This window comes from Passer domesticus, unplaced genomic scaffold, assembly GCF_036417665.1.
Source record: "Passer domesticus isolate bPasDom1 unplaced genomic scaffold, bPasDom1.hap1 HAP1_SCAFFOLD_37, whole genome shotgun sequence".
NCBI classification, from domain to species: Eukaryota; Metazoa; Chordata; class Aves; order Passeriformes; family Passeridae; genus Passer; species Passer domesticus.
In genome coordinates, this window is record NW_026990149.1 from 944,617 (window position 1) to 956,754 (window position 12,138).

The 12,138-nt window shown below is 54.4% G+C and overlaps 1 pseudogene; it reads left to right on the forward strand.

The window, feature by feature from the left end:
• Positions 1-1,034: 1,034 nt before the first annotated feature.
• LOC135292513 (zinc finger protein 883-like) overlaps positions 1,035-12,138 on the forward strand; it is a 91,229-nt pseudogene continuing 80,125 nt past the window's right edge.

Genomic DNA, 12,138 nt, shown 5'->3' on the forward strand with positions numbered 1-12,138 from the left:
TTGGGGGTTTTATTGGTGCTTTGGGGGGGTTGTTCTTCTGGGGGTCTTTATTGAATTTTTTTTGGTTTTATATTTTGGAGGATTTTACTGAGATTATCCTGTTTTTTTGGGAATCTCAGAAATTCTGGGAGTTTTATTGGGATTTCTAGGAGATTTTGAGGCATTTCACTGGAATTGTGGGGCTTTTCGTGGGATTCATTGGGGATTTGAGGTTTTTTTCAGAATTTTCGTGGGATTTTTGGGGTTTTGTGGGGTTTTTTTGGGTGTTGCCATGATTTCTTTGGGTGTTGGGGGGTATTTTATGGGATTTTTATTATTTAGGCGACATTTTTGGGGGGATTTACAGGGTTTCATCGGGATTTTGGGGGTTCTTGAGATTTCAAAAGATTTTGTGGGCTTTTATTGGGATTCAAGGATGTTCTAATGGGATTTTGTGATATTTATTTTGGATTTCATGAGTTTTATTGGGACTTTTGGGGCTTTTAAGGAGATTTTGATGCCTGTCAGCCCTTCCACAAACCCTGGGACAACCCCAAAGACCCCAGACCCCCAAATCCCCCACAAATTCCACTAAAAATCCCAAATTCCTCAAGAAATTACAATAAGATCCTCCAAAACCCCAGAGAATCCCACAAAATCCCAGTGAAACACACCAAAACTCAAAAAAACTCCCCAAAATTTCACTAAACCCCCTCAAAAATCAACCTCCCCAACCCCAATAAAATCCCCCAAAATCCAAAACTCCCCAAATCCACAAAACCCCCAAAATCCCATAACGCCCCCTGAAACACAATAATTCTCTCCAAAACCTCTATAATTCCCCCTGAACTTCCATCAAATACCCAGTAAAGCCCTAAAGAAGCCCCAAGATAATCCCCCAAAACCCTGCTAAAATGCATCAAAATTGTCCCAAAATCCCAAAAATGCCCCCCAGAACCCCCCAGACTCTCTGGGGCCGTCCTGGATCAGGGGCACCGGCCGGTGGAACAGGAGCCACCTCAGGGGCCCTCGGAGCTCTGTGGGGAGGGGGCACCATGGGAGACCCCCAGAAACGGGAGGGGGGGGTGGAACCCCTGTTGTGCCCCCTCGCCCCGAAACCCCCAGACCCCGGTTCAGGGGGGGCCTGGGACCCCCCGGGACCCCCAAATCTCCCCCGGGACCCCTCGGGGAGCCCCAAACCCCCCCAAGGTTGGCCCAGGATCACCCTGGACCCCCAAAACCTTCCAAACCTCAGACCCCGCAGTTCCCCACAAAATTGATCCCAGATCCACCTGAGGCCCCCTCAAATCCATCAGACTGCCCCAAATCCCCCTCAATTTCCCCCAAACCCTGGGAAATCCCCTCACACTCCGCTAAAGCCCCCCACATGCACCTCAGACCCCCCCAGATCCCCCCAGCTCCTCCCACAATCCCCCAAAATCCCCTCAGGCCGTCCCAATTCCCCTCAGATCCCCCTAAACCCACCTGAGAACACTCCAGACCCTCTCAAGCTGCCCCCAAAGATCCCCAAAGCCCCCTCAGACCCACCAAAGCCTCCTCAGACCCCCTCATTATCCCCAAACACGCCGCACACCCCCCTATTTCCCGTCAATCTCCCCAAAATCCCCGATTTCTCCTCAGACCGCCCCAAACCCCCCCAGTTTCCCCTCAGCGCCCTCCTCAGCCGCGCTCGCCTCTGAATCTCCCGCCTCCGCCGCGTGCACGGGCTCCCCAGCCAATAGCGGCGCGCCCCGCCCCGAACCGGCCAATGAGGGCGCGGCTCCCTTCAGCAGCGCCCGCCTCCCCGCGCCGCTGCAGCCAATCAGAGGCGAGGCGCAGCGGCGGTGGCGGTGCCAGGCGCTGCAGAGAGCGGGGGCGGCGCTGGGAGCGGCCGGAGCGCTCCGGGAGCTGCTGAGGCGGCCGGGACAGGGCCGGGAGCGGCTGAGAGGGGATCGGGGGGGTCTGGGGAGGGTTCCGGGGGGGCTTTGGGGAGGGTTCCGGGGGTGTGGGGCGGGGTCTGGGGAGGGGTCTTGGCTGGGGGATCGTGAGGGGTCAGGGAGGGTCTGGGGAGGGGTCCTGGGGCACTGTGGGGGGATCTGGGGGTGGGGAGGGGTCCTGAGAGGGGTCTCGAGGGGGGTCCTGGGGGTGCTGGGGGGACTTTGGGGTTCCAGGGTGGTCCTGGGCCAACCTTGGGGGCTTTTCAGGAGGATTTGGGGTTCCCGGAGGAGATTTGGGGATCCTGGGGGTTCCCAGGCCCCCCCTCCCGTTTTTGGGGATCTCCCATGGTGCCCCCTCCCCACAGAGCTCCGAGGGCCCCTGAGGTGGCTCCTGTTCCACCGGCCGGTGCCCCTGATCCAGGACGTCCCCAGAGAGTCTTGGGGGTTCTGGGGGGATTTTGGGGGGAATTTTGGGATTTGGGGCATTTTGGGGCAATTTTAATGCAATTTTGGGAGGGTTTTGGGGATTATCTTGGGGCTTCTTCAGGGCTTTATTGGGTATTTGATGCAAGTTCAGGGGGAATTATAGAGGTTTTGGAGAGAATTATTGTGTTTCAGGGGGCGTTATGGGATTTTGGGGGTTTTGTGGATTTGGGGAGTTTTGGATTTTGGGGGATTTTATTGGGGTTGGGGAGGTTGATTTTTGAGGGGGTTTAGTGAAATTTTGGGGAGTTTTTTTGAGTTTTGGTGTGTTTCACTGGGATTTTGTGGGATTCTCTGGGGTTTTGGAGGATCCTGTTGTAATTTCTTGGAAATTTTGGGATTTTTAGTGGAATTTGTGGGGGATTTGGGGGTCTGGGGTCTTTGGGGTTGTCCCAGGGTTTGTGGAAGGGCTGAGAGGCATCAAAATCTCCTTAATCTCCTTTAAAGCTCCAAAAGTCCCAATGAAACTCATGAAATCCGAAATAAATCTCACAAAATCCCATCAGAACACCCTAGAATCCCAATAAAAGCCCACAAAATCTTTTGAAATCCCAAGAACCCCCAAAATCCTGATGAAACCCCACAAATCCCCCCAAAAATGTCCCCTAAAAAATCTTGCAAAATCTCCCCAAAGACCCAAAGAAATCAGAGCAACACCCAAAAAACCTCACAAAACTCCCCTAAATCCCACCAAAACATCCAAAAAACCCCAAACTGCCAAAAAACCCAAATCCCAAATAAATCCCACTAAATGCCTCCACAATTCCAATAAACACCTCAAAATCTCCTAAAAATCCCAATAAAACCCCCAGAATTTATGAAAATCGCAAAAACTGCCAACAAAATACCAGTAAAACCTTCCAAAATACAAAAAAAACCCCAAAATTTTCAATAAAACCGCAATCCCCTCAAAAAAACACCTCTCCAAAAGCGCCAATAAAACCCCCAAAATCCAAACACCCCCAAAATCCACAAAACCCCCCAACATTTCCCAGTATGTCCCAGCATGTCTGCAGTCATTTCCAGGCGCTGCCAGTGGCCCCAGGAAGGTGTCAGTTCTCCCAGTGTGATCCCCCAGTCATGCCCAGAATATCCCAGGTGCCTCCAGCATGCATCCAGTCCTGCCCAGTTCTTCCAGTTTGCTTGCAGCATGATCCCAGTTTCTCTCAGGTGCTCCCAGTAGGCCAAAGTGTGATCCCAGTCACTCCCTTTCAACCCCAATATGATCCCAGTAAGCTCCAGTTGGATCCCAGTCACATGCCAGCCCTCCCAGTGTGCTCCCAGTATAATCCCAGTTGCTCCCAGTCAGGCCCAGTATGGGGGATGATGTGCAGGGTGTGTTCCCAGTCGCTCTCAGATTCTCCCAGTATCAGTCCAGTCCCTCCCAGTATGATCCAGAGATGAGCCCAGTGTGCTCCCAGTCCCTGCCAGTATGAACCAGTTGTGCTCCACATGGTTCCAGTGGCTCTCTTTCATCCTCCCTTTTGTTCCAGTCACTCCCAGTTCCTTCCAGTATGATCCCATTTGCTGCCAAGCACTCCCAGTCAGCCTCAGTGCAGTGGCACTCACTGCCAGGATGATCCCAGTCACCTCCAGCGTGATCCCAGTTGATCCCAGTAGAAGCCCAGTTTGTTCCAGTGACCACCAGCATGTTCCCAGTCACTCCCAGTTCCTCCCAGTTGGGTTTTTTGGGGGGATGTTTGGAGAATGAAGAAGTGCAAGGCTGAGCGGAAAAGGCCCCTTGTGGGGACATCGGGGGGTGGCGGTGGCGGCTGGCGGCAGAGGCAGCCTGGAGGAGCAGAGCCCTGTGTCCCCCAGGAGCCCAAAGTGGGGAGCCCAGAGAGGGAGGAGCGCCGCCATGGGCGGGAGCCTGCAGAGGCTGGAGAGGGGCAGGGGGGACTCCTTGGAGCCCCGGCAGCCCTGAATGGGAAGCGAAGAGGGGGCAGCTTTTGGGATTGCTGGGACTGCCAGCAGGCTGGGGAGGGCGGGCACCGAGGAGAAGGGGGACCCCCAATGCAAGCGTGACCCCAGCAGCTGGGACAGGGGAACACCAGAGGGGAGGGAGCAGGGACAGGGAACTCCTGGGGAGGGTTTTTCCGGGCTGACTCGTGGTGTTTGGGAGGTTTTTCTGGAGCCTAGGTCGCTGGTGACTTGTTGAGAGTGACTTGGGCAGAGGGACCTTCAAACTCAATGTGCTCATCCTTTGTTTTCCTCAAACCAGGATTTCCATTGCCAACCCCCATTGAGGCTGTGAGGAAAATGCCCCAGAACATGCAAGCAGGTGAGGAGGAAGTCAGTGCCCCTTTCCCCTCTCTCCTGCTCCATCTCCCAGCCCAGCAGGGCCCCGGCTGCAGGACAGTCTGGGGGCATCTCCTTGCCCTTGCTTGTGGCACGGAGGCAAATGCCATCCTGTCCTTGTCCTTCCTCCCCCAGAGCAGAAGCTGAGGATGGAGAGCAGGGAGGACAAATCCCCGCGGCAGAACCTCGTGGCAGAGGCCGTTTTGAGCGGCTCCACGGCGCAGGAACCCAACGGGGAGGAAAAGCCCCGGAGATGCCGCACGAGGAGGGGCTGCAAACGCAGCCCAGGTTGCTCTGAGGAGTAAAGATCCACCCTGTGCCAGGAAGGTGGACAGAGCTTCAGCCAGAGCTTGGAGCTGGTGGTCCATGAGTGGGTTCCTGATGGGGAGAAGCCTCACAGGTGCTTGGAGTGTGGGAAGAGCTTCTGGTGGATCACCAGCCTGATCGTGCACCAGAGGAGCCACACTGGGGAACGGCCCTACGAGTGTGGGGAGTGTGGGAAAGGCTTCAGGTGCAGCTCTGAGCTCATCACTCACTAACGCATCCATACCGGGGAGAGGCCCTATGACTGTCCCGAGTGTCAGAAGAGGTTTCAGACCAGCTCCAGTCTCCTCCAGCATCAATGGATTCACACAGAGGAGCGGCCCTTCCGCTGCCCAGACTGCAGAAAGGGCTTCAACTGCAACTCAAACTTCGCCAGGCACCGGTGCATCCACAGTGGGGAGAGGCCCTACGAGTGTCCCCAGTGTGGGAAGAGCTTTACCCACAGCTCTAACTTGACCAAACACCAACAGAGTCACCAGTAAGGGAAGTCCTGCAAGTGCCCTGAGTGTGGGAAGAGCCTCGTGTGCTGCTCCAGCTTCATCCCCCATTGGAGAACCCGCATCGGGAAGAGACTTGCTGATCCATGTTCCCTGTGATCCATGGTGGGAAGACACTTGTCACTTTTCCTGCCCCTGCTAATGACCTGATGTGGGATTGAAGAACAAGAGGGTCTGGCCAGAGCCGTGTCATTACACTCACTCCCACCTCAGGTCATTGCCAGGGGCAGGAAAGGGACTCTTTCTCTCTCCCTGAGGAGAAAGGTGTCCTTTTTCCAGGTAGGAGGAAATACGTGGCCAGGAAGAGCCACTCAGTGGTGATGTTGTAGTTTTCCCTGTAAATAGTTTTTCTTATCCCTTCTGTTATCAATATTGCTTTTTTTCCTGTTTGTTCCTTATCTCATTGCTGTTCCCAGTAAATTGTTCTTATCCCAGCCTGGGATCTTTGCCTTTTTTTCTTTCCATGGGAGGCGGGAGGGCAGCGAGCAGCAGCACGGTTTTAGCGGGAGCAGGAAATTGGGGAATCCCATTCCTGAACCCTGGCCCATGGAAACCGAGCATCCCAGATGGTCCCAGCCCTGGTGGCCATGGCAACAGCCTTGGGAGCGGGTCCCTGGCTGGGGCTGTGGGAACCTCTTCCCTCTGGTGCCCAGGGACAGGACTGGAGGGAACGGCTGCAGCTGAGTCGGGGCAGGCTCAGGCTGGATCTCAGGAAAAGGTTTTTCCCCAGAGGCTGCTGGGGCAATGCCCAGGCTCCCCAGGGAAGGCTCCCAGCTCCAGGGCTCTCTGAGCTCCAGCAGCGTTTGGACAGCACTGCCAGGCCCAGGCTGGCATTGTTGGGGTGTCCTGTGCAGGGCCAGCAGTTGGACTCCAGGATCCTGATGGGTCCCTCCCAGCTCAGCCAGTTCTGTGGATCTGGGATCCCGTGACCCTGGGGATGGGGCTGCCAATGGTTGCCATGGCAACAGGCTCTGGCTGCAGGCCTGAGCTGGTGTCCATGGCACCCACCCCTGGCATGGGGTCTGCATGGAGCTGCCGAGGGACTGAGCATGGCAACAGGGGGCTGGGGATGGTTGCCATGGAAACTGAGCACAGCAACAGGGGGCTGGGGATGGTTGCCATGGAAACTGAGCACAGCAACAGGGGGCTGGGGATGGTTGCTATGGAAACTGAGCACAGCAACAGGGGGCTGGGGATGGTTGCTATGGAAACTGACCATAGCAGCAGGGGGCTGGGGATGGTTGCCTGCCAAGGATCACATTTGTCACAGGCACTCAGAAGGATTCCATGGGGAATTTCCAAGAGTCTCCAGGCTGTTCAAGAGCTGGAATGTCACAGGCAGAGACAGGGGCTCCATGGACACCTCCCAGGGGTTTCTGGGGATGGTAAAGGGCCGTGTGATCAGAGCCAGTCACAGCCATTCCATGGTGACATCCCATGGCACCTGGGGCTGCAAAGGCACCGATCTGTCACAGGCACTGACGGGGGCTCCACGGTGACATCCCAGGAGTCCCCAGGCTACCAAAGAGCCGGGATGTCCCAGACACTCCCAGGGGTTCCTGTCATGGGCACAGTGGCAGCTTCAGGCAAAAGCTTTATTTCTTTATTGGAGAAACTCCTGCAGATTCATGAGATGGAGAAATGACACCCAACAGCCACCATGGATCCTCAAACCCCTGCAGGGCCCCTAGACTTCCAAAATTTATTTTAGTACAGGAGAGTGGGAGTGGCTGGATCCAATCCCAGCCCCAGACTTTGTCAAAGGTGTAAAAGATTGGACAGGTAGAATTGAACCTTAATGCAATTTGTCCCACAGGATTATCGATGGAATTCTAGATAAATTTATATAAATACAGCTCTGATTGATTCTGATCATGATTTGACAGAATGGTTTGTTTACACCACAGATTAAATTTTAAAAAAGATAGTTATTTACTCCACAGTACAGGAGATATAACAATTATTAGAATATAGTGATCTAGGAAGCAATTTTGATGTCAACAGAGTCTTGCTGGAGTTGTTGGAGCCCATGGCAGTTCCTCCTGCTCCAGCAGGAGCTGCCTTTCCTGTGCCATCAGCAGGGCAGGTCCCACTGCAGGAAAAGCCCCAGGCCAGCCCCAGCACAGGGAAGGGTTCGGGCACAAGGGCAGAGTGCCGTGCTGGCAGCTGTGCCAGGCAGAGCCTGAGGCACCAAAGGCACCTTGGCAGCAGCAGCTGCTTGCAGGGCATGGCCAGAAGCCTCCCTTGGCAGCCCGGCCTGGTGGCCAGCACTGCAGAGCTGCTGCCTCAGGGCTCATTTCTGCCCGGGCTCTGAAAAGCCACTTCTGCTCCAGGAGCCTGCCTGGGAAGCCATTGGCCCCAGCACCTTGGGGACAAGATATGAATGACAAAACTCTTCATGCCAGCAGAGACAAGGCAGGGGCAGAGGAAAGGGCAGAGCCAGGCCCAGGGGACAGGGCTGCCATGGTGATGGCTGTGAGGTCACTGCCCTGCAGCAGCCTGGCTGCCCTCAGCAGACATTCTGGCCAGAAGCGTTGTGAGGGCACCCAGCACATCAGAGAACCCACACAACAGGAATTCTGTTCTTGGGGAGGGGAAAGGGTTTCGCTATGTCAGGCTGCACAAAACTCCTGCTCTTGGACAATTCTCTGGAAAAACAGTTGCAGTTTTGGGCCACTCTCATCATTGTAAAATATTTCCTCCTTTTAACAAATGTAAATCCACCCTCATTCAGTTGAAAGATGTTGGCCCTCATCCTGTCACTGCAAGATTTGGGAGAAAATAACTTTGACCACTATTTTTCCATTTTCACAGACCTTGGAGAAGACTGAAAAATCTCCCAAGATGGGGTTTGGAGGCCTCATCACATAACCAGCAGGGAGAGACTGATGGCTCTGGGCTCAGTGGTGTTGAGACTGAGGACAGAACAGGAATAGCCTGGGAGGGAGTGAAGGATGGTATCAGAGAGGAGTTTTTCTTGTAAAAAGCAGCTAGAGAAAGAAATAATGGCACCAAGGGTGTGGAGTGCCCCTGCCCCATGAAGTAGGGATTCTACCCAGACAGACACCATTGGGCGAGGGGTGTAATTGAAAGCAGATTCCACCCCTCCACCCTGTGGGGTGTGCCTCTGCAATCCCGGGAAAAGACACTCCACCCCATCTGGTCAAATAAGGAATGGCCCCAGAATGTTCTTCCTTTTCTGTACCCTCATTGGTTTAAATTCTACTGCAATGTCTCCAGCTTAGATTTTTGTTTTGGTTGTCCTCCTTGACCCACCCATTTCCAGTCCCCTGCTCCTTCTGCTATTAGACCCTGACCCTAAACTTCACCTCTAAACCCATGACCCCACCCCCTTCATTTCTTCTCTTGGTTCCCTGGCACAATAAAGGATCCTGGGTTTTGCTAAACAAGATCCATCCTGTTGCCTTCCTTTCCCTGTTGGTCATCGGTGCCTGCCTGAGGTCTGAGACTCTGGGCCCTGAGGGAATTGTTGCGCCCCTCACTGTGGTGGAACACAACACAGGGGCAGCTGGGGAGGCCCAGACTGGACATGAGGAGAAAGGAATTTCCCTGCCAGGGCAGGGCTGTGATGCAACACATCCCCCAGAAGAAGCCTGGAGCAGCCCAAGGCTTTGTGTGGGCAGGCAGAGGCAGGCAGGAGGCAGAGCTGTCAGTAAAGGAAGGGGCCAGCCAGGTGGGGCAGCCGGGGGATGACGACAGCCTGCAGGGACAGAGGCACAGGTTTTCTCAGCATCAGAAACACCTTTTCCTTGCTTGTCCCCAGCTGTCATCACTGCCTCCAGTGTTCTGCTTTACCTGGAACATGGGGATACTTTTTTGGTCCTGTTCCTCAAAAGGATTTATTTTAAGTATGAGAAACTTCAGTGTTTCACTCCCTTTTGAGTCTCTGAGAAGTTTTTTGAGCACACTCTGAGGCACAGAGTCTGATGCAAAGAGTACCAAAGCCCCAGAGGGTCATTAAAGTCCTGGTGCTGTGTCTGTGCTGCTGAGCTGTGCCGGGCTCCTGGCCAAGAGGCAGCTCCTGGCAAGGGCAGCGCTGCAGAGAGACAGCTCTGGCCAGGAGCAGCTCCTGGGCACAGCCCAGCAGGGCTGGGGCACTGCCAGGGCAGCTCAGGGACACCAGCAGGGCACAGACAGAGCTGACAGGGCTCAGCACTGGCAGGGGCTGGGGGATGTCCCAGAGGGGGCTGTGTCACAGCGGCACCTCTGTGGCTGTGTCCTAGAGGCACAGAGCAGCTGTGATGTCAGCAAGGGGCTGTGTGACAGCACAGAGTGGGCTGTGTGAGGTCACAGGTTGGGCTATGACATCACAGTTTGTTGTGTGAGGTCACTGGGCAGCTCCAGCATCATAGAGGGGATTGTGTGACATCACAGAGCAGGCTGTGACATCATGGCATGGCAGTATGACATCATAGAGCAGATTGTGAGGTCAAAGTGTGTGCTGTGACATTACAGAGTGGCAGTATGACATCACAGAGAGGGTTTTGTGACATCACTGAGGGTGTTGTGACATCACTGACGGTGTTGTGACATCACAGAACTGTCTGTTATGTCACAGAGTGGGATGTGAGGCCATGGAGCAGAGTCTGCCATCATGGAGGGTGGCCCTCTGACATCAGAGAGTGGGTTGTGACAGCACCGGGTGATGGCGCAACATCATAGAGCCAGGTGTGACATCACAGAACAGACTGTGACATCACATGGTAACTTTGTGACATCACCAAATCTTCCGTGACATCACAGAGCAGCTTTATGATATCAGAAACTTATATCCCAGCACTGGCCCTGTGATATCGTGAAAGGGCTTTGTGACATCACAGAGCAGTTGTGTGTGTCATCACTGAGTTGCCTGTGACATCATAGAGTAGGCTCTGTGACATCATAGACTGAACATCATAAAATGGAATCGGCCATCACAGGGTAACTGTGTGACATCACAGACGGGATGTGACATCACAGAATGGCTGTGTGACATGCCAGGGTAGGTTGTGTAATATCATAACATTAAACATGACATCATAATGTGGGCTGGGACATCACAAATGGGCTGTGTGACATCACAGGGGCTGTGTGAGGTCACTGGGGAGGTCACTCTGCCCCAGCCCCCCCTCACAGTTCCCCCAGAGCAGTCCAACACTGCTCGTGCACAGTGGGGTCCCCTGTCCCCCCGGGTCCCCCCGCCCCCGGCGCCGCAGCCTCCCCCAGAGGATGTTCCACGAGATCGACCCCAGAGCCTGACACGGGGACAGGGGGGCCGGGGCTCTGGGGGGTGGGACAGGGGGACAGGGACCCCCAACAGTATCCCTGTGTCCCCCAGGGCCAGAGCCTGGGCCAGGGCTCCTTCACCCTGTTACGAATGAGGGCTTGAGAGTGCTGAGAAAATCCCCAGCAAGGGATCAGCAAAAGCCAGATTTAATATTAAGCAACATCACCACAAAGTTCCTTGGCAAGAGTCACTCTGCTCCTGACTGGACACTTCAGGCACAACAAGGAAACAAAGCAACTAAAAAACCAAACAAAATCCAGGCAATCAAACCAGAAGTGAACTGAGAACTGTTCCTGTATGTGATACAAGGACAAGGATATCCTTGCCTTGTGAGGGCAAGGATAAAAGGAATACGACCCAAAAGCTTACAGAGCTCAAACTTAAAAAGACTTAACTTATATCTTAACCTACTGATCCCTTCAACTTTACAATATAGGAAAAGAACAGAGCTTAATAGTATTTAACCTAACTTGTAACCCTTGACTTAGCAATTTAACAGAAGAATAACACTCAACAGTATTTAACTCAGCTTATTACTTATATTAAGCATAAGAACTTAGCATAAGAACAACTCCTAGCAGCATTTAACTTGGGTTATTCCTCATGACTTAACCTCACTTACAGGCCTGACTGACTCAGCTATCCATGGCACTCCAACCCCCCGAGAGCAGCATTTCTGCCACATCTCCCCAGCACAGGCACTCCTGTGTGCACACAGACACAAAGAGCCAGTGCAAGGCACCTGTGAGAAATTCCCCTGAGGGCAGGAAATGCTCCCTGTGGATGCTTTGGCATCTCCCCAGCGGGTGAAGGGTTGAGCCTGGAGGAGTGGGGGGATCGGCCCAGGCTCCCTCGCTGTTCAGGATCCCCGAGTGCAGCAAACGGGAGAGTTCCCGGCTGGGAGAGGCCCCACTCAGAGGGAGTCGCTGGCCCAGGAGAGCTCCAAGGGGCTCCTTTTGCAGCGCTGTTTGTAGGGCCCCAAGAGAGGGGCTGCAGTCACAGCAATGGTTCATCCTGGCCACACTTGGCATCAACAGCTTTCTTTGGCACTGTGAGAACAGGGATGTTGTGCCACTGAGGGAACAAAACCAGTTCCCAGGGCTGCTCCTGATGAAACCAGGAGCTGGTTGGGCACAGCAGTGCCTGGGGCAGAGAGTGTTTGTGCTGAGCTGCAGAGGAGCTGAGCCCAGGGGCTGTTGGCCAAGGCCGAGGCCCAAGGAGCATTTCTGAGCTGGCAGGGCGGCCTGAGAAGGGGAGGGGGGAATGCAGCAGCACAGGGCCCATGGAAGCAAGGGACCATGGTGACACTGTGGGGCCCTGTGAGACCAAGGGA